This window comes from Mesoplodon mirus (assembly GCF_964341445.2).
Source record: "Mesoplodon mirus genome assembly, chromosome: 10".
Lineage (NCBI taxonomy): Eukaryota > Metazoa > Chordata > Mammalia > Artiodactyla > Ziphiidae > Mesoplodon > Mesoplodon mirus.
Genome location: NC_138986.1, coordinates 45,320,333 through 45,342,176, shown reverse-complemented (window position 1 = coordinate 45,342,176; position 21,844 = coordinate 45,320,333). Strand labels below are relative to the sequence as shown.

The 21,844-nt window shown below is 37.2% G+C and overlaps 1 long non-coding RNA gene across 1 annotated transcript in view; it reads left to right on the top strand.

Annotated features, from left to right (window-relative positions):
* Positions 1–19,616, top strand: part of LOC309811022 — a 132,040-nt gene extending 112,424 nt beyond the window's left edge. The window contains exons 3-4 of the long non-coding RNA XR_014295093.1: positions 17,350–17,464; positions 19,446–19,616. This is a non-coding gene — a long non-coding RNA (uncharacterized lncRNA). The remainder of the gene's footprint in view (positions 1–17,349; positions 17,465–19,445) is intronic.
* The last annotated feature ends 2,228 nt before the right edge of the window (positions 19,617–21,844 follow it).

Sequence of the window (21,844 nt, the reverse complement as noted above, 5' to 3'; positions counted from 1 at the left end):
GAGGCACCCTATTGGGTTGCTTATGTGTTTGTATAATCTATCTACAGTATCATTTCTCAAACAATAGCCCACTGCATCAGATACATGGAAACCTTTCTAAGCTCTAAAGACATATTTTTAAGATGGTGAATGCTATTTTCTATCTGGCCAACTGCTGGGATCTGATTGGTTGTTACCCCATTTCAAGGGAAGATTCAAGAGCTAATCAGGAGTGTTATCAGCTATGACTTTTATTGCTGCTGCACAGAAAACTTAGCAATAAAGAAAACTGTAAATTCAGGATTTATTCTCTGTAGGGGTGTTCCCCATGCTTGGAAGATTAATGAAGAATTCCTGGTCCATTGTTTGTTAAAGATACCACAGTTCTATACCATTTTAATTGTAAATCCACTCTTTGACATCCTAACTAATGGTTCCTGCTAAATTAATAAAAGCAACATATTAAATTTAAATCCCCGATAAGGTAAAGATTGCTGTTTTAATATCCCATCCATATCCTTTATCTTTCTACAGGGGCTTTCAGGCCAGTAGTTTTAATAACATGCATGAATGAAGATGCTCTTTTTTAACTCAAATGGTGGTGAAGAGTTTTTCCTTTATATTAGCAGGCAATCAATTCCAATAGCTTTTTAATGCTTTCTTAAAGAATCAATTTTAAAGGAGACACTCTTCAGGGGACCCTCTTAAACTTCTTCACAGCCGGTCTCCTAATTTTCTATTACAATGCAATCTAAAGCAGCTACAAAAATAATGCAGATAATGTTTGCTGGGTAATGATTTCCAATTTCCCCATTCCATGTACCCTGCTATTAGGAGGATGATCTTGGTTGTGTAAATTAATTTTCAATTCACTTCAGGGGAACATTACAATGATTTATTCAGCTCCAGTGTTGAAGAAAGTGTTGGGAAGATTTTAGCAATCTGAGAAACAAAACCAATTTGTTCTGATTATCACCATGTTAAAGGGAATAAAGGGGAGAAACAAAAAAGTCACTAGAATGTGTGTCCTGACTGTCGCAAGCACACTAGAACCATAATTTGATGCTGGGTTGTCACTCTGTAATACATGAATTTAGCAAAAGTACGGTGTTTGGTGATTCATCTCAACTTGGAGATTAAGTAATGAAATAGGAATGTTCCTCCATTTGATATTTCAGGTAAATGCCTTCAAGGCGAGAGAGCCACTCATTCATATTTCCTTGGAAGAAAGAAGTAACATACTAGCTTATAATTGAGGAGGAATAGATTTCCTAAGCAGAGCATAATTAGCCACTTAGTTTGGTACAAAACTTAAAATAGGAACTATCAAAGCAATGTCTCATAACTATAAGAAGTACAACTTCTTTATTTATCATAATTTATCGCATACAAATTTTTCCAGGATTGTATATGAACAATGGTCCTTGTAATATTGCCAAAAAGTCATCCTTTGTAAAGGTTTTACTGACCTTTTACTTTAATTAAGTTGTATGTGTTGATCACTGGAGTCAAATTTCACTGTGCCCAGGTGTGAATGTAAATCAATGCCCCATTCACTTCACCAGATCACTTATCTTCATTCAACAGATACTCATGAGTAGGCTGTGCCATGCACTGTGCTGGGAGCTAGAGGGATGCTGAGAAAGAAAAGCAAACTGCCATAAATATGAAACTGCAACTTGTGACATGACCTATGAAAAAGAAGCTCATGGTAATATTTTAAATAACTTAAGTTTAACGATTTAAAGAATCAATTTAAAATTTAAGCAGGTAAGAAAGGCTGGGGGGGAAGTTTCTCCAGGAAGTGATGGTAGGAGTTGATGAAATTTGACCTGAATGATAAGTGAACTGACCAGGGGAAGTGGGGAGGGAACACTGTTTTAAGACAAGGTACAGGATCAGATTTGTTTTCTGAAAAGCCCCGGCTGCATTGTGGTGAACATATTGGTCAGGGGGGAGTAGAATGGATGTGAGGTAAGACTGTTGACACAGTGCAGAAGGAGGTAAATCATGCCCAGGTGGATGTACTGTCTTTCCAAACCTCTGCCCATCCATCTGTGGGTGGCCAAGTTGGACGTTCCTTTCTTGACTTCATTGTAGCAGATGATGAAGGTCCAGGTCTGTGTGGACTGAAGTGGAGTAGGCTTAGTTGGATTCCTGAAACTAGGTGCCTTCAGGAAAAAGATTGTGTAGACGAGTGGGAATGGATTTAGTATCCTTGACTGAGCAGTGGAAGGTCATAGAAAGATCCAGAAACTTGAGCTTAATTTATGAAGCTAAATCGTTTTCTTTCTTTTTTTTTTTTTTTTTTTTTGAGTGTTAAGTTACATATATTATTTGGGGACACTATTGAGAAATGTTCTTGTTTCAGTAGAATATTTTTATTAATAACATATACGTGTACTGCCTTGGCCTTGTTCTGTTTCCAAGTCAGAGCCAAGTTTGTCTCTTTAGTAGAGAATGGTCTAGTGAAGCAATTAAGCACATATAGTCCATGTTCAGCCTGATGTGTGTGCAAAGCCTGGCTCTGTCACTTACTAGCTCTATGACTCAGGAAGCTACCTAATTTCTGAATCTCAGTCTCTTCATCTGTAGGGTGAGGGCACTCAATATCCCCTCAGATGAGCTTGCAAGGAATAGGTGAGATGGAGCTTGTGAAACTCCAAGTAGAACCTTTGTCACGTAAGCTGGTAGTAGTGTTGGTTCAGGGTACAGTCCCAAAAGTGTCAATTTAGGTTGAACAGGTTTAAATGACACAGTCTAGACAGTAACATGCCACTCAGAATGGAAGGGTCACAGGGAACCAGGAACCAGGGCAGTGGTAAAGCAAGTTTACTGAAGTTCTAGAGTAAGGGACATGGGATTACCGTTGGAGAGCTGAGTGGCACCAGAATCCCCTGGTCAAGAGGAAGCTGTGTGGCAGGGGTCACTTGGACTGGAGTCTGGGGGGTTCAGATGACTTCTACACTCAGGATACATAGGGCCCTGAGTCTCATCTGATTAGACCTCTCAAACAGTACTGACTGTAGAGCTTCAAGAGAGCATGAATACCTGAGGTCTTGCTCCTGGAGTCTGGAACCCTGTACACTCTTTTCACTTCTACGACCTGGGCTGGGGCCTGGATCATAGTGATCTTGAATGAGTCCTCCCTCCACCGTTTTCAAATGTACTTAGACCTGCAGATGTTTTTGGCATTGGATTAACGTTGGAGTCAATGACCTCAAAGAAGTTAAGCACAAAGACATATTACCTGTTGTGTATAGAAATGTAAACTGTTGCATCACCCCTTTTAGGTTCTTTCATAGTCATAAAACAAGGATAGGGTTAGGATAGGCTCTCTATGAGATTGAAACATCAGCTCAATGGAAATAATATGGGAATTCGTTTCCTTCTTTAGACTGATTTTAACATTGTTTATATTCTCTCAATAATGCAAACATAAATGAAGAACAAAACATAACTGATATATGTGTATGTGTCTACTAAGTTGGGCTGTTCAAAGAAAAGAAGCAGATTTTAAAAAATTTTTATTTTATTTATTTTTTTATACAGCAGGTTCTTATTACAGATATTTTTAATGCTTGAATTTTTTTAAATGTTAAATGCTGTTGTGGCAGGTAGAACAATTGTATATTTGAAAACTGCATTTATGAGAGTTAGTGGTATAGATTTTTTAAATGTCAGCACTATCCCCCCATGCATTCCAAAATCCATCATCAAGCTTGTCAAACGAGAAGAACCTTTCATGATTTCACAGGACTTGCAAACATTTATTAATCTCTTGATTCTTTCAAGTTTTAGCAATAAACTGACAGCTTGAGTTAGAAGTAATCATATCTAAATATTCTATGCATGGGAGAGACATTACCTCCATCTACCTAATCTTTCAAAACTACATAAAAATGAAATTTGTCTGCTTGGTTTATTAATGCATCATGAGAAAATGAACGTGTGAATTGTCACCAGATTTATAGAGTAAGTTTCGAATGGTCTGACATAAAAATGTAAGCCGTGTAGTATTTACAAAATTCACTCTGAAGGGGCTCTGGAGACCACCTCAAGGAGAGAGATAATGAAGATATATATTTTTCAGTACATATGAAAGATATGTGGGGGATCATCTGACTTTAAAGCAGGCTATGACATGCCTGAAGTTCTTTTTTGAGGGAAAATGGAGACACCTCAGGTAAAGAGAAATTCAACCTCAAAGGTTAAATACAGTTAGATCAAGGTCCATTTGCTGCTCATTGGGAAAGAACTATCCTACATTTGAAGACACATGGAATGGTGAAAACAATCGGTGGTTTTAACAAATAACTGGACAGATGCTCAGAATTTCAGGTATTGGTTTGCATTTGAGCTATTTCTCACATGGGAAACTTTGTTTCTTACTCTAGGGAAAATTGTAGAATATGCAGCAAGAATTTTTTTAAAATATATTTTAATTAATTCATGGTTGGTGAGTTTCCTAAGAAAAGTTGGGAAGCTCAGCTAACAGACAATATAAAAACCTCTTATAAATGAATTATCCAATAACCAGAAATAATAATTGAAATAAATTTAAAATAAAAGTCTAACGAAGAATCTAACATTAATTGGGGGAGGTGGAGAGTAGAAATAAAGCAATGTAGAATATGTAAGCAAGGCCTCTTTCTCCCTTTTTTCTTAAATGTCTCTTTATATTTATATTCCACTACCTTCCAAATTGAATATATAGATGGGACAATGGAGAATAAAATTCAGAATAAAAATCTATCAAGAGTAGTTAATAAATACACGTATCTGAAACTGGCATGAGTTGGTTATTTTGAACATGTGCTAATTTTATTCCTGAACTTCAACAAAAACAAAGCAAAATATGAGATTTTGATTCACATTGTCTCAAAAAAGTGAACTTTTCCCTGACACTGCATTCTAAAAGCTTTTTTTGTGTGTGATGTCAAATAACAAATACAACAATAATAATTAAAACATTATACAGCACTATTATGTGCCAGGCAATATTGTAAGCTACGTATAATTTATATATAATCCTCACAATAATCCAATGAAGTAGGATTATTATTCCCATTTTAAAGATGGAAAAACTGAGGCACAGAGAGAGTATGCAACTTGCTCAAACTCACCCAGTAAATAAATGGGGGAACCAGGGTTTGAGCACAAGCCATTTGGCTTCAGAGTCAATATTCTTAACTATTATGCTATACTGCTTATATATACACCTAACATGTATATATGTATGTGTGTGTATCTATACATCTACATATGGTTACATAGATATAGATAGCCACACACACACATATATATATAATATTTAGTAAATCAATAATTTGGATTGTCTCTTGTCAACTCAGGGTTCTACCTCCATTTTCTAATGTCACTTCTGCACTGTAGAGAAGCTGGGAATTATATTTTCCAGAATTCTTTATTCTGTGTTGCTTCAGCTTAGAGCTTGCCAATGAGAGGCACTGGGTGAGGCTGAGGGTGGAACATAAGAAGCCAGTTTCCTACAGAAGCAGTTGCAGCCAGATGTATGAACAGACCTGACATGTCATGGAGGCTTCCCAACAAGCTCTTGAGAGGCACCTGCTTTCCTATCACAGACTGAAATAGTTGATGGACAACTTCCAGAGACTTTTAAGAAATGCAGAAGCTTCTGTGAGCTGTTAAGAACCTCTTGCCTCTGACCTTATGACTTAGAAATTTGTGGAGACTTCTCTGACCTTCTTCCCTGCAGATTTTTCAAATTTTTAAAGCCTTGAATTCCTGTATTAAATGTGTCATATCTAGTATGCAAAGAGCGGCTGTTGTTTTCCTGGCCATGGCCTTCATACAATAAAATAGTAAAATAGTCTAACATAGTGGTTAAAACCACTGGCTGTTGAGTTAGACATATTTAGTTTAGTCTTTCAATTCTACTACCGACTGGCAAATTTACTCAATATACCTATATATATATATTTGCCCCTTTGTAAGATATGGATAATAACAGTACCTTTGTTAGCAGTACTTTAATGTAGTATCTCTTTTAGGTAGTTCTGAATATTAAAAAAAAAAAAAAGTAAGGCACTTAGCACAGTACTAGATTTTAGAAGTAGTTATCGTGATTTACTGCAGTTTAGCTTAGAAATATTGTCCAAATTTTCTTATATCATCTTTTCTATACATCTGGGAATTTAACATTAAATTTAAACTGTACAAGTTAAATGAGAACTAAGGTAATATGGTACAATCTGGTTTCATTCAGAATATTTTTGTAATGAAAAGATTAATTTTTCTTAAAATAAGAAAACAATGTTAGGCTTATTATCAAAAATTAAAAATACAGAAATGTATAATGTCTAAAATGAAGGAATTTATATAACCATTGAATAACTATACTTATAGTTCTATACTTTTTAATATGGATGTGTGTGTTTATATACATTTAAACAAAAAATCAAATTATATTTGCTTTCCCACATTTTTTAACTTAACAATAAATCTTCACAGATTTACATATAGAGAAAGCTACCTTAGTCTTCCTAATGGCTTCATGGTATTACACTGTATTGCTGTGTCATACTTAATTTAATTAATCTTGTATCTATGAGTATTAAGGTTATTTCCAATTTTTCTGCACTATAAAAATGTTTCATTCAGCATCCATGCAACTTGGTGTAAAGTCTAATCATTTTCTTAGAATAAATACTTGAACATGAAGTTTTTAAGTCAAATCAAATGTGCATTTTCAATTTTTGTTCATATTGTTAAATGCCCAAGAGAAAGTGTGAATAAGTTTTCACTTCCAACAAGAGAACATGAAAGTGTTTGTTTCTGTAAACTCTTGATAAGCTTCTGGGTAGCTGGTGATAAAGATATTGTGTTTACAGTATCCAGGATTCATGGATAATTAAAATGTCCCTTATCCCATTTGTATCAAACATTCATTGTCTTAAGTGGGTCTTTGGCAAATGCTGGAAGGAAGTCAGGTTTCAGGAAAATTCTCTGATGAGTGCTTTAAAGGCCAAGACTCTGTGTTGTTGAATTAAGGGAAACTGTATGCTTTAGATACCAGCTGCACAGACCACAGATCCATGCTACTGTGAACATGTGAGAGCTTGATTTGAGTTTCTGCTCAGCTTCAAGATTTTTCCAATTGAATGGAGGTGGGCTTTGGGGATGCTGAGAATATCACGTTAAAAAAAATTGTCTCATAAGAAGGTGAAGATGTATTTAGTTGAGATGTTTAGGTTCTGCACCAGATACTTAATGAAGAGGTGATTTGGGCCTTATAATCTACCTCTGTTATGGTAACAAAAATGAACAATTCAAACACCTCAATAAAAGTGTGAGATTTTGAATAAGAGTAAAATCTCATTGCTTACCTAAATAGGTGAAAAAGCTTCTAAACAGTGGAATGAGTGGAGCTCTTGGGCGAGGTCATTTCATTTTAGTTTAAGCCATTGCAAAACCATGTTCTTATTGATTAATGGCAACAAGAGAAAACAGGCTCAGTATCTTTTTAAGGCCATTTTATGAAAGCAAAATGGGAACACTGACCCAGAGAAAAGTAATAGTTTCCTTCTTAACTGTGACTAAAGAGAAGGTCCCCACTTCGTCAAGACCTGCATCTACTAATTTAATATAAATTAAAAGTGTAACAAGGGCTCAGGGCTCCTTTAGGCCATTTGAAATTGAAAATTAATTTGTCAGGAAAACAATTTCTTCTTCTCCAATTTCGAGAGCAATACTATGTGCAGCCTAGTCTGTGATCCCTGCGTCATAAGTTGTCTGGAAAATCAGAGGTAGATGGAATGAAGGTTTTCTTATTGATTTAACACAGTCAGACTTGATCTCATTTTTTTGTCTATATACTTCTTTAACTGATTCTCTATATATCCAGTTAGGACAAAAATGGAGCCAAAATCTAATAGGGATTGGAAGGATTTGGGGCAAGATATTCCTAGTGTACTGCTATTAATTGTACTCTCCACTAAAGTTATTTTGATGGCCGTGCGTGTCAGAAAAGTACTATTGGAATAGGTTTTGCAAGAAGAATCTTGTCAATTTTAATTAGAACATTTTTCAAAAGTGTTATATAACTTACATTCTAGCAATGCATATTTAAAGAGACAATACCTTTTTAGAAAAGGAAGAACAATGAAAATTGATTTGTATAGACTCCTAAATAAAAAGCCATTTAAAGGAAAGTTGTTTTTTCATTTTTTATAAACTGACTTTAGCAGTTATTTTCAAGTGGATGCTTAAGATAATAAATACATATATTAATACATACTCACTTTGATTGAAGTTTTTGGATCAGATACTTGACAGCAGGAAAAATATTATTAAGAATAACAATAATAATAATAACTTAACTTTCTATAGTCCTTTTTGTAGAATTTTACACACATAAATTATTAACTGATGTCGAAAATCTAGTATACAATTTAGACAGATGGAATTGTCTCCCTTTTAAAAATGAGGCCTCTGAAGCTCTGAGAAGGTCACTGACTTTACTTCCCTGATAGTCCTAAGGTTTCCCTCAGGGTACCTCCGGTATACTGTTCTTGGCACAAGACAAACTCAGTCTACTGTTGTGTAAGTGATTTGCCTGAGATCATGTGGCTAACAAATAGTTTCTTTGGACTCACACTTAGTACTCCTTATACTTTAAAAAGTTGGAAGAAATAAGACAATGTTTACTTTAACATTCATTGCAAAATTAAGCCCTTTTTGATCTGATGGTCTAGCTGAGTTAAGGGGAGTAAACCTTTTCTGCCAGAGCATTTTCCCTTTTGAAATCTCCATGAATTAAGGTCAGTCAATTAACGAATGTTTTTCTTTGAAATTCCACCTAGTGGATGCTATGGTACAATGCCCAGAACTCTTCAGGACTGAACCTTCTTGTCCAAGGGCATACCATCTACTGCGTGGGTGGGTCTAGCCTGCATCCAATGACTCCTCCATGCTGAAGCATAAAGTCTCTGTCTCTTTGCATCAAGACAAGACACTCTCAAGGGCCATCGTATCTTCAAAGCTCACCTGGTACAACTGTTTCACAGTTCACATTCTCCCTATGCCCAACCTGCTTGGCTCATCACTCATAGGTATTGTTCTTGGGCAAACTTTCCAATGACCTCTTACATACAAATCTCTGATCTCAGAGTCTGTCTCCTGGGAATGTGATTTAAGAGACTCCATGCCTGGACTCTTGCTGGGGATGGATAGAAACTGGGTTCTGCCGAGCCCATGTTTTTTTTCATGTAATTTCAAGGCCTTTTCATGACGTTTCTCTGGGTGGAAGGGTAGTTAGACTTCTTCCTTGGTGACTTAGGACTTTGAGAGGCCAAGGCTGAAGCATCCAGTCCTCTTAAAGGCTGAGCCTAGAAATAGCAGAGCATCACTTTCTTTGTACTCTATTGGTCAAAGCAATAGGCCAGTCAAGATTCAAGGGAAGAGAAAGAAAGTGGGAGAAGTATGAAAGAATTTGAGTTTATCTTTATCTGCTACATGTACTAATTGAAATATGATTTAGCCTGACAGGGAGAAATGGTTTTTTCCCCTATCTGTTTACACAGGAGTGCAGAGTTTACACCTATGAATGTATGTTAGCCTGGTGCTCTTTTTAGTGTCAATAGAAAGAAATCAAGACATTCTCATGGGCCATGGCTGGGGCAGAGGGTGTGATGGGGAGGTAATGTGTAGAAGGAAGGTCAATGAATTATTCCTCTTCTGTATAAACTATTAGAGGAATATCCATCATAGGTATATACTTTCAATCTATATTTATATTGGTTGTTCCTATGTATACAAAAATATAACAAATCAGATGCTGAGTTGGTTAGAAGTTAAAAACCTGAGACATGAAATCAGAGTCTTACATCTGAGTTTCGGTTTTGCCACTGAATGAATGTGTGACCTCTGATGAATGAACATTTGAGCCTACTTTCCACCTGTACAATAGGGGTAATACTGCCTACTTTATGGATTTTGAAAGTCAAGTAAGATGAAATAAGATAATGTTTATAAAGTATTTGTATTGGGTCTGGTGTATACCAAAACCTCAAAAATTGTGACTAAAATTTGCAAAAAGAAAATAATAGAAGTCAGAATATTGATATGAAGCAAACAAAACAAAAAAATTAAGGGAGAAACACTAATGATAAAAATCACGAGTAATATTGAAGGACTCTACGTGTTATTAAATTGTAAAATTAAGAAAGGTAGACTTGAATTGTTAAATAATAATGAACTATAAGGACTGCTTTTTACAATGCCTGGCAGATAACAGACATTAAACAAATGTTGCAGATTCTGAGGTATCATGAAGATTTAAGTGGGAAATGAGCTGCATTTGAAGGGGATTGGTAAAGGATACGTAGAGGGTGGAGAACTAGAAAGTGACTTTCTTTTTCAGTGGAACCAAAACCAGCTGGTTGTTTTCTAGAATCATGTTTCCAACACTATTCAGATGCAGAAACAAAACCATAGGTTTTAGAAGAAAACTTAATTTTCCACATTTAGTCACTGGGAAGTCTCCCTCAGTTATTTCTCATTCTTCATCCTGATTAACTACAAACCCCACTGGTGGTAAATATCTAGATGTTGTTGTACCTATGTTTTAAAACTTTTGTTTTACTGTCTTTTTGACAGGACATAGCTAAAGAAGAAGAGAAGAGAAAAACCTATTTTGAAGAAAGTATATGTACCAATCCATTTTTTTGGTAAATCCAATATTTACCCATTAAATATTGATAATTTTAAATTACAGTTCTAAAACAATAAGGAATTATTGATCCTATATCAACCAGTCTGAAACAGAAGCAAGTCTGTTTTCCTTCCCCTGTGGTTAGCACAGTGTGTCTGGACAAACAGGCAATTAAGTTCTTAAAATATGCACCAAAATGAGGCTGTGACTGGGTGTGTTTTCATATTGTTCTACAACCAAAGACAGTTAACTCACTGGGGTGGCTAACTTATTCTGACTCTTCTTGATAAACGTGCATTATACATAATATTTACACAGGTTCTTAGCAAGTTTCAGGAAAAAGGATTATCTGTAAAATAAAGAACTTATTTTTCACATCTCAGTGTTGATATGGTGGAAAGAAGAATCATTCAATGGAAAAGGTCAGAACACCTTGATCATGTATCTATTTCACCCTTTAGCTATTAGTGTGACCTCAGCAAAGTCACCTCTTTCATTCGACCTCCAGGTACCTCATCTCTAAAATATGACTGATGCTAGTTCTTGATTGACCTACAGAATAAGGCTGTGAGGCTCAAATTAAATTATAAATGGAAAAAAGTGTTCAAATGCCATATAAAGCTCATTTTCCATTAGTACTTTCATATTAACTCCATAAAAATTTTGTAGTTTTATAGTATCTGTTTGCATATACATGGCCACAAATATTTTGAACGTAGAGTTTTAAAAAAATCAGCCAGAGTATCTGCATGCTTTATCTCCAAGAGGCAATAACCTGCCTGTCTAAAATTATATAACATTTATAAAATAAAACACATGTAAACATACACATAATTATAATGTCATTTAATTTTGTATATGTGTTAGATACACATATAATACATATTATATACTAAATTAAATGATTTGTTAAAACTTAACTTTTAGGGCTTCCCTGGTGGCGCAGTGGTTGAGAGTCCGCCTGCCGATGCAGGGGACACGGGTTCGTGCCCCGATCCCAGAAGATCCCACATGCCGCGGAGCGGCTGGGCCCGCGAGCCATGGCCGCGGAGCCTGTGTGTCCGGAGCCTGTGCTCCGCAACGGGAGAGGCCACAGCAGTGAGAGGCCCGCGTACAGCAAAAAAAAAAAAAAAAAAAAAAACAAAAACAAAACTTAACTTTTAAATTATGTGTGAGGATGTATTCTCAAGCTCTTATCTAGTTTTTAAATGTTCTTTCTTAAATGCTGGTTTTAACATTCACCTTCTCCTGTAGCTTCCTCTCCCCTTTGCTTTATTGTATCATGCTTGTGAAATAATTGGTTACATAACCTTGCTGTCTGTGTCTATTTCAGAAAACATACTATTTTATACCTTTGTTTTTATTTTAACAAAGTGGTGATATTGGTGTAGGGCCAAGGGAGAGTATATTTCAAGCACATTCCACAAGAGAATTGCTGGAGGTCGTTAATAAATGTCAAGAATTCTAAGCATGAAATACTCAAGATTTTCCAAGAGGAAAAAAAAATAAATAAAATTTAGGTCTCATTCATCCAAATAGTACCTTTGATCAGAACAATCTTGATTACATTCTTTTAATTTCCTTGCTTCAGTTTGCTCATTGGCTTTGTCTATATCTCTGCACAGTTAACAAATTGGCTGATATTTCTGGCTATCTTCACAATCAATTATGCATTGATCAACTGATTGACCATGCAGCAATCTGGTTTGGTTGTTAAGACAGCTGCAAACACTGGATTGACTGTTGCAATTGTTAATTCAGCTGTACGGACCTGGCATCAGAGAAGGACTTTTGAAATATGTACAAAATGCCTCACATTCTCAAATGGTCATCTAAGTGTTAAACCTGTGTTTAAAATAAGGTTTAATCTTGACAAGATTAAATCTTAAATCTTAACAAGAACAATCTTGTTCTCACAGATTGCACATTAAAAATAAAATTCCACATGGAACATAATTTAAGGTTCTCCTATAATAAGAAACTGCCAGACTAACAATGAGGCATATTAATAAATATTGCTGTCCTTCAATGCTGAAGAGGATGTTGACCCTTGCAATTATGTTGTTCTTATTCAAGTTTTGATTATGGTGAAATGATCAAAATACTTAGGTTCTATTCTATATCATTATTAATATTTCTTCTTTTATGACTTTGTGCTGCTGAAAATTAAGAGAATTTAATTGTTATGAATTGGGAACTGTGTACCCTTAATTTCTGCCAACAGAAACTATATTGTCTGTAAGTCTAAAATATTTACTATCTGGCCCTCTAAGAAAAAGTTTGCTGACCCTGCCAGAGTTACTACCCCCCCTCTAGTGAGAAGTCTCTTTTCCACTCACAACACCAGTTGTCCCTCCATCCCACCTAGAGATCTGACTCTGCTTCAGATCAGGGACAATAGGAACCCCTAGGCGACAGCACCTTGCTAGGGCTCTGGAGAGCAGAGTTCTGGGTGGGATGAGCAAAGGACTTAAACCATCAGGTAGTCACAGAATGAACTTTTGAATTTGTTGGATTTTGGCTTCTCCCCTATGTCATTGTCATACAGGGATCCAAAGCCTTCTCTCCTTTGAGAAATGTTTCTTTTTTGTAACTTCCTCAGAAAGCCTATTGGTAATCAGATGGATTCCACAGTCCAGTACTGGAGTGGGTGCATTAGCTTTCTGTTAGGCCTTGAAATTATCTTTCATGGCTTCATCATACTATTAATGTAGAAAGATATTAAGCTTAGTTCAGTGCATGTTTAGGGAAAAGGAGCAAATATAAATACCTGACACATCTTCACATAGGCCAGGGACTCAACAAAGATACTTTGTGACTCAACTGGGGTCTGTTCTAGCTCACTGGAGCTTAGGATTCCTTTCCAAGCTTTGAGGCCAAACTCCAGTAATAAAGTCTGTATATTTTCTGGTCTCTTCCAATGGTCTTTTCCATCTGTAGTGCCAGTAGCCTTATTTTGTCAAGGATTCAATATTCTCAGCCATCTTTCCCCTCTTTAGCAAACAAATGATGACATCATTATTATTATTGTTGTCGATGTGGTTGTTGTTATTACAGCCCCTACTCTCCAGTGATTCCTAGTCTGGTGATAAAAACATGAATGCAAATAGCTAACCTTAATGAAGCATGGTAAGTGAGGAACTGCTTCACCAGAGAAGGTAAAATTTCTCAGTAGTGGGATGTAGTTGGATCTTACCATCTCCATCATTAAATATTCAGGAATCTTGACAGCTGGTTGTTAAAACCTTTTGTAACTTAAAATTGGCCATGGTGGGAATATCAACCCCAAGGAAACTGGCAAATGCTACAAAGCAGGACTTTTTTTTTGTTCAGAGAGCTGATTTACCAAAACAACACTGCATTCGAGCTGGAAAAAAGAGGAAGGGAGCGAAGTCATTGCAAGAAGCGGGGACAGACATTATGATTAATATATAATATATATAAAATATCAGTAATATTTGATGTTGAAAAAATTTACTCTCTTTGACATGCAACATTACTTCAGTTTTATTCATTAAAATATGAAAATCGTATTTTAATGAATTGGAATCAAATTCTAATTCTTTTCTATGCCTAATTTGCCACAGACTGATAGGGCAAGCACAAGTTTCTCACCACAATTATGTTTTGGTAAATTTTCTCTTATTATTTTTCACAGATTTTATTTCTATTTCACAGGATATATATATCCTGCTTTGTTTTCCTTTGGTATATAGTGTTATTCGGGATTCAGGAAGTCTAATGTCAGCCTGACTTTTATCCAATTGTAGGCAAGCTACCCTTCTTCTTTGATGTTTCTAGTATTCATATATTATTCTATAATCCCAGATTTCCATTGTTTCCAGAATGAGTCTTATTATTTTAGTCTGATATTTAGTGAAGCTTTTAAATCTATAAATTTGTGTTTCTTTTTTTTACCTTAGGCAGATTTTTCTGTGTCATACTATTCCTTTAGTTGTGTCAGAAAGAACTTTCTTGGGTTGTATCTTTATTCCCTTTCCTCCATATCTATAAATTTTCCTGTCACTTTCACTTCTGTCCTTTACCTTTAGACTTAAGGTTTCTCAAATCTGCTATCTTTATTACCAATTTGATTTGGTCACATCCATTTATATCATCTCTAATGGGAATTTCAGTTCTGCTCTTGCTCTGGGGTTTTGTGCATTCTCTCATTATTTTATTCAGATTTCTTTGTATCTCTGCCTTTACCTAACACTCTTTAGTCATCTCTTACTCCAGAGGACACTTCCTTCTTTCATGTTTTTGAAGACATCAAGCATAGTTTGCTAAACTTTGCCTTTTTCCTACTGTTCTTTTCTGTTTGCTCATTCTTACACAGGTGGAGATTCACCCAGACCTGGCATGTCCCAAAAGATGCTTCCTTGGTTTCATTAGCCTGGGCTGCTCTTCTCCTAGGTACAGGCACTGCCATGTTTCAGCTCTAGAACCAAAGGCATATTGATTTGCACAGACCTTAGAATATTTGTTTCTAATAGTGATTAGTCCAGAAAGGATGGACTTAGTAATTCTTTCCTTAAGGGGAAAGGCATTTCAGCCAGTGTTGGCCAACATGTACTTGTGACGGCTTTAAGGGTAGAAGCCCCTGAATGGATATATGGGCAGACTCTGGTTGGCTTAACAAATGATTCTTTGGCAGCTGGAAAAAAAAGTCACATGTTTTTCTGGTCTGTGTAATTTCTGTGGCCAGAGTTTAGGGCAGATAAAGGAGGGTAAATCGAAGACTTTTCCTACCCTTGGTTTGGACTCACCCTTGTTGCTTTGTATGTGCCGCTGTATCATATGTTGTGCCGCAGGATTTCTCAACAGCAGTGCCGTTGACATTTTGGACTAGACGATTCATTGCTGTGGAGGGCTGTTCTGTGTGTTGTAGGGTGGCCATACATTAAAGTAGCCATACCCTGCCCAAGTTGTAATAAACAAAAATGTCTCCAGACGTTGCTAAATGTTCCTTGGTAAGCAAAATTGCCCTCCCTCTTTCCCATTGAAAACCACTGCTATAGAGTCTAAGAATATACTTCCAAATCCATAACAAATGCTATGTATTTTATGAAGTTTTCTCCAAAACTGAATGATGTTCTTTTATGTGAAATTTTTTGTACTGCTGCCAGTCTTTTTCTCTGTATTTATACGCCTTTTGTAGAATGTTGAATGGAATTGTATGAGGAATTACTACTTTTACTGTTGCAGTTCTTTATTCACTGATTAATCTGCCAAATATTCATTGAGTGCATAATATATGCACTCAATATATGGTCTCTGCTGAGTTGTGGAACAACAAACTGAGTAAAATACTCTCCTGCCAATTCTTAACTTTTGGGATTTCTTCTAAGATTTATACAAATGATCATATTTATCTTCTTGAAATGTCTTGTTCTTTTGGCTTCCTCTTGTTCTTTTCCTACATCTGGACTAATTGTAGGACTTGTCAGTTCCTTTAAAATGTTAATGTCATTTACAAATTTCCGAAGGAGGGGGTAAAGCATGTGGTATTCCTTAATCTTATTTGATCCTAGACCCCTCTTTTCTCCAGACCATCTCATGAGATTATTAGTCCAAGTTATAGGCTTTGCAAAATACTCATTTAGATATTTCTCTATTATCTGAGGATGGATGACACAGATGCTTTTCAAATTAATATCTTCAGCCCTGATGTTTTAGAGTCCCAGACCCAAATATTCAATTGCTCCTGGGTATCTCCAGATTATAGTCCTACAAATAGCTCACACTCAGTACTTCTTCCAAGGCATCCATGACCCCCAAAATAGAGAGTAAAATTGTTCATCTTCCTCTGTACCTTTAACACTGTTCTGTGCTAACCTTAACTCAGTGTAGGTGGGGCATCTGTTACAATTCTGTCTCCCCTCCTAGACTGAAAACCCAGGGGCAGGGTCCAGGCCTCTTCTTCACTCTTTTTCAGAATTTGGAACAGAATGGGTGCTCAGGAGATTTTTTTTTAATTAAATTTAAAATACAAAAACCCTGGAAAAAGTAATACCATTGACATTTCTTAGAAAATGTTTTTAGCTTATTTCTCTACATATTTAAACTGAGGTTCAGGGATAGATCTGAAAGCTCTAGGAGCCTAAGGTGAGATGCTGGAGAGGAGTAATAGCAAGTGGAAAAAGGACAGAGAAGCAAGGTACTTGGATTTGCCAAAGACAAACTTGAATGATTTAATAATACTGGATAGGGCTAGCAGTGTTTCTGAAAAAAAAAAATTTGTGTCTTTTGTTTTTATTTTTGTGTTTTGCCAGTCCTAAGGATTTTGCAGGTTGGCTTGGGTCCAGTGTGATGATTAAACATTTGTTTCTTAAAAAGCAAATTGATTCTTTTGTTCCCTGTTACTCAATTCAAGACTAAATCATGAGGGGATTTGGAAGGATGTACTAAAGTTTCATCTGGTTTGTTGAGAACAATATGCTACTAGATAATCATTCCTTTATAACAGCTGAAGAAAGTAATAGTTGTTGTTTTTTTAAAATTAAAACTCCATATACACTTCTGATTAAATCCATACCACAGTAAACATCATGACTGGGATCGGGGGAGGCCACCAAATCTTCCTGCCACAATTCTTTGCTGAGCCCAGAAATGCAATTTCTCTCTCTTCCCTTTTGAGATGGGTATGTTATGGGTCCATTTATCTTTGCATTCAGGTGCGTGAGACAGAGATGAGGAAGAGCATCTGCTAAGCACTAGGAAACAATACTAAATGAGCACCTTGAGGAAACTGCAAAGTAGTTTCTACTTTATCAGGATTTTCAATTCCAGGTATGTTACTTTGGAACTTTTGTATTAGTTTGATATCACTCATAAAATGTTCCATTTCTGAAACTGCTAGATCCACAGAAATCAGTAGCCTCTTTTGGGCAATGTATAAAAAGACCATAGATTACAATCTGATGATTGTAAAAATAAATAGGTTGATTTTCTTTTCTCAGCTATCAATACAGCTTTATTCTTCATCAAGAAAAAGTAAATCTTAGATCTCTCTTCTTCTAAGTCTGTGTGAAAAAAAGACAAACCTCAGCGTTTCAGAGGATCAAACCTCATAGCGTAGGTATTAGGCTATTTGATGCTTTCTGTGTCTGCAATTAGCATTATTCCAGGTACTAAAATCAACAAAATAGGGTAAACTTTTTTTCTTTATGTTGATTTAACAACACTTGAGGTCACTATAGAAGATGCAATTTGCCTAAATTAGGCCTATATTCACAATGTAAAGAAGTGCTTTTTAATACAGTTATCTAACAATGCTAAGTGTACACTGAAACATAAGTCAGTGGTTATATTTATTTAAAGTAGATGGGGAGGACCTTCAAGATGGTGGAGGAGTAAGACGTGGACATCACCTTCCTCCCCACAAATACATCAAAAATATACCTACATGTGGAACGACTCATACAGGACACCTTCTGAACGCTGGCAGAAGACCTCAGACCTCCCAAAAGGCAAGAAACTCCCCACGTACCTGCGTAGGGCAAAAAAAAGAAAGAAAAAACATATACAAAAGAATAAGGACGGGACCTGCACCAGTGGGAGGGAGCTGTGAAGGAGGAAAGGTTTCCACACACTAGGAAGCCCCTTCACTGGAGGAGACAGGGGGTGGGCGCAGGGTGAAGCTTTGGAGCCACGGAGGAGAGCGCAGCAACAGGGGTGCAGAAGGCAAAGCGGAGAGATTCCCGCACAGAGGATCAGAGCCAACCAGCACTCACCAGCCCGAGAGGCTTGTCTGCTCACCTGCCGGGGTGGGCGGGGCTGGGAGCTGAGGCTCGGGCTTCGGAGGTCGGATCCCAGGGAGAGGACTGGGGTTGGCTGCGTGAACACAGCCTGAAGGGGGCTAGTGCGCCACAGCTAGCCGGGAGGGAGTCCAGGAAAAAGTCTGGAGCTGCCGAAGAGGCAAGAGATCATTGTTTCGGGGTGCGCGAGGAGAGGGGATTCAGAACATCGCCTAAACAAGCTCCAGAGATGGGCGCAAGCTGCGGCTATCAGCGCGGACCTCAGAGATGGCCATGAAATGCTAAGGCTGCTGCTGCAGCCGTGAAGAATCCTGTGTGCAAGCACAGGTCACTATCCACACCTACCCTCCAGGGAGCCTGTGCAGCCTGTGTCAGGGTCCCATGATCCAGGGACAACTTCCCTGGGAAAACACACGGCATGCCTCAGGCTGTTGCAACGTCGCGCCGGCCTCTGCCGCCGCAGTCTCGCCCCGCACCCGCAACCCTCCCTCCCCGCGGCCTGAGTGAGCCAGTGCCCCGTAATCAGCCACTCCTTTAACACCTTCCTGTCTGGGCGAAGAACAGACGCCAGAGGGCAACCTACATGCAGAGGCAGGACCAAATCTAAGGCTGAACCCCAGGACCTGTGCCAACAAAGAAGAGAAAGGGAAATTTCTCCATACAGCCTCAGGAGCAGTGGATTAAATCTCCACAATCAACTTGATGTACCCTGCATCTCTGGAATGCTTTAATAGACAACGAATCATCCCAGAATTGAGGCTTTGGGAGCAACTGCAGACTTGGGGTTTGCCATATGTGACTGACTAGTTTATGACTTCTATGTTTACCTTAGTTAAGTTTTTAGCGCTTGTTATCATTGGCGGATTTGTTTACTGGTTTGGATGCTCTCTTCTTTTTTTTAAATTACTTTTTTATTTTAATAATACTTTTTATTTTAATAACTTCATTTTATTTATTTATTTATTTATTTATTTATTTATTCTCCCTTTTCTTCTGAACCATGTGGCTGACAGGGTCTTGGTGCTCCGGCCAGGTGTCAGGCCTGAGCCTCTGAGGTGGGAGAGCTGAGCTCAGGATATTGGACCATCAAAGACATCCCAGCCCTACATAATATCAATCGGTGAGAGCTCTCCCAGAGATCTCCGTCTCAACACTAAGACCCAGCTACACTCATCGACAAGCAAGCTCTAGTGCTGGACACTCCATGCCAAACATCTAACAAGACAGGAACACAACCCCACCCATTAGCAGACAGGTTGCCAGAAATCATAATAAGGTCATAGACACCCCAAAACACACCAGAAAGACACAGACTCGGTCCAGCCCACCAGAAAGACAAGATCCAGCTTCATCCACCAGAACACAGGCACCAGTCTCCTCCACCAGGAAGCCTACACAACCCACTGAACCAACCTCACCCACTGGGGGCAGACACCAAAAACAACGGGAACTACGAACCTCCAGCCTGCGAAAAGGAGACCCCAAACACAGTAAGTTAAGCAAAATGAGAAGACAGGGAAATAGACAACTGATGAAGGAACAAGGTAAAAACCCACCAGACCAAACAAATGAAGAGGACATAGGCAGTCTACCTGAAAAAGAATTCAGAGTAATTAGAGTAAACATGATCTAAAATCTTGGAAAGAGAATGGAGAACATACAAGAAATGTTTAACAAGGACCTAGAAGAACTATATAGGAAACAAACAATGATGAACAACACAATAAATGAAATAAAAAAATCTCTAGAACAAATCAATAGCAGAATAACTGGGGCAGAAGAACAGATAAGTGACCTGGAAGATAAAATAGTGGAAATAACTACGCAGAGCAGAATAAAGAAAAAAGAATGAAAAGAATTGAGGACCATCTCAGAGACCTCTGGGACAACATTAAATGCACCAACATCCAATTATAGGGGTCCCAGAAGAAGAAGAGAAAAAGAAAGGGACTGAGAAAATATTTGAAGTGATTATAGTTGCAACCCTCCTTATATGGGAAAGGAAATAGTCAATCAAGTCCAGGAAGCACAGAGAGTCCCATACAGAATAAATCCAAGGAGAAACATGCCAAGACACATATTAATCTAAGTACCAAAAATTAAATACAAAGAAAAAGTAATAAAAGCAGCAAGGGAAAAACGACAAATAACATTCAAGGGAATTGCCATAAAGTTAACAGCCGATCTTTCAGCAGAAACTCTGCAAGCCAGAAGGGAGTGGCAGGATATATTTATAGCAATGAAAGGGAAAAACTACAACCAAGATTACTCTACCCAGCAAGAATATCATTCAGATTCAACAGAGAAATTAAAACCTTTACAGACAAGCAAAAGCTAAGAGAATTCAGCACCACCAAACCAGCTTTACAACAAATGCTAAAGGAACTTCTCTAGGCAGGAAACACAAGAGAAGGAGCAGACCTACAAAAACAAACCCAAAACAATTAAGAAAATGGTAATAGGGACATACATGTTGATAATTACCTTAAATGTAGATGGATTAAATGCCCCAAACAAAAGACAAAGACTGGCTGAATGGATCCAAAAACAGGACCCATATATATGCTGTCTACAAGAGACCCACTTCAGACCTAAGGATAAATACAGACTGAAAGTGAGGGGATGGAAAAAGATATTCCATGCAAATGGAAATCAACAGAAAGCTGGAGTACCAATTCTCATATCAGACAAAATAGACTTTAAAATAAAGACTATTACAAGAGACAAAGAAGGACACTACGTAATGATCAAGGGATCAATCCAAAAGAAGATATAACATTTGTCGATATTTATGTACCCAACATAGGAGCACCTCAATACATAAGGCAAATACTAACAGCCATAAAAGGGGAAATTGACAGTAACACAATCATAGTAGGGGACTTTAACATCCCACTTTCACCAATGGAAAGATCAACCAAAATGAAAATAAATAAGGAAACACAAGCTTTACGTGACTCATTAAATAAGATGGACTTAATTGATATTTATAGGACATTCCATTCAAAAACAACAGAATACAATTTCTTCTCAAGTGCTCATGAAACATTCTCCAGGATAGATCATATCTTAGGTCACAAATCAAGCCTTGGTAAATTTAAGAAAATTGAAATCATATCAAGTATCTTTTCCGAACACAGTGCTATGAGAGTAGGCATCAATTACAGGAAAAAATCTGTAATAAATACAAACACATGGAAGCTAAACAATAAGCTACTAAATAACCAAGAGATCACTGAAGAAATCAAAGAGGAAATCAAAAAATAGCTACAGACAAATGACAATGAAAACATGATGACCCAAAACTTATGGGATTCAGAAAAAGCAGTTCTAAGAGGGAAGTTTATAGCAGTACAATCCTACCAGAAGAAACAAGAAACATCTCAAGTACACAATGTAACCTTACACCTAA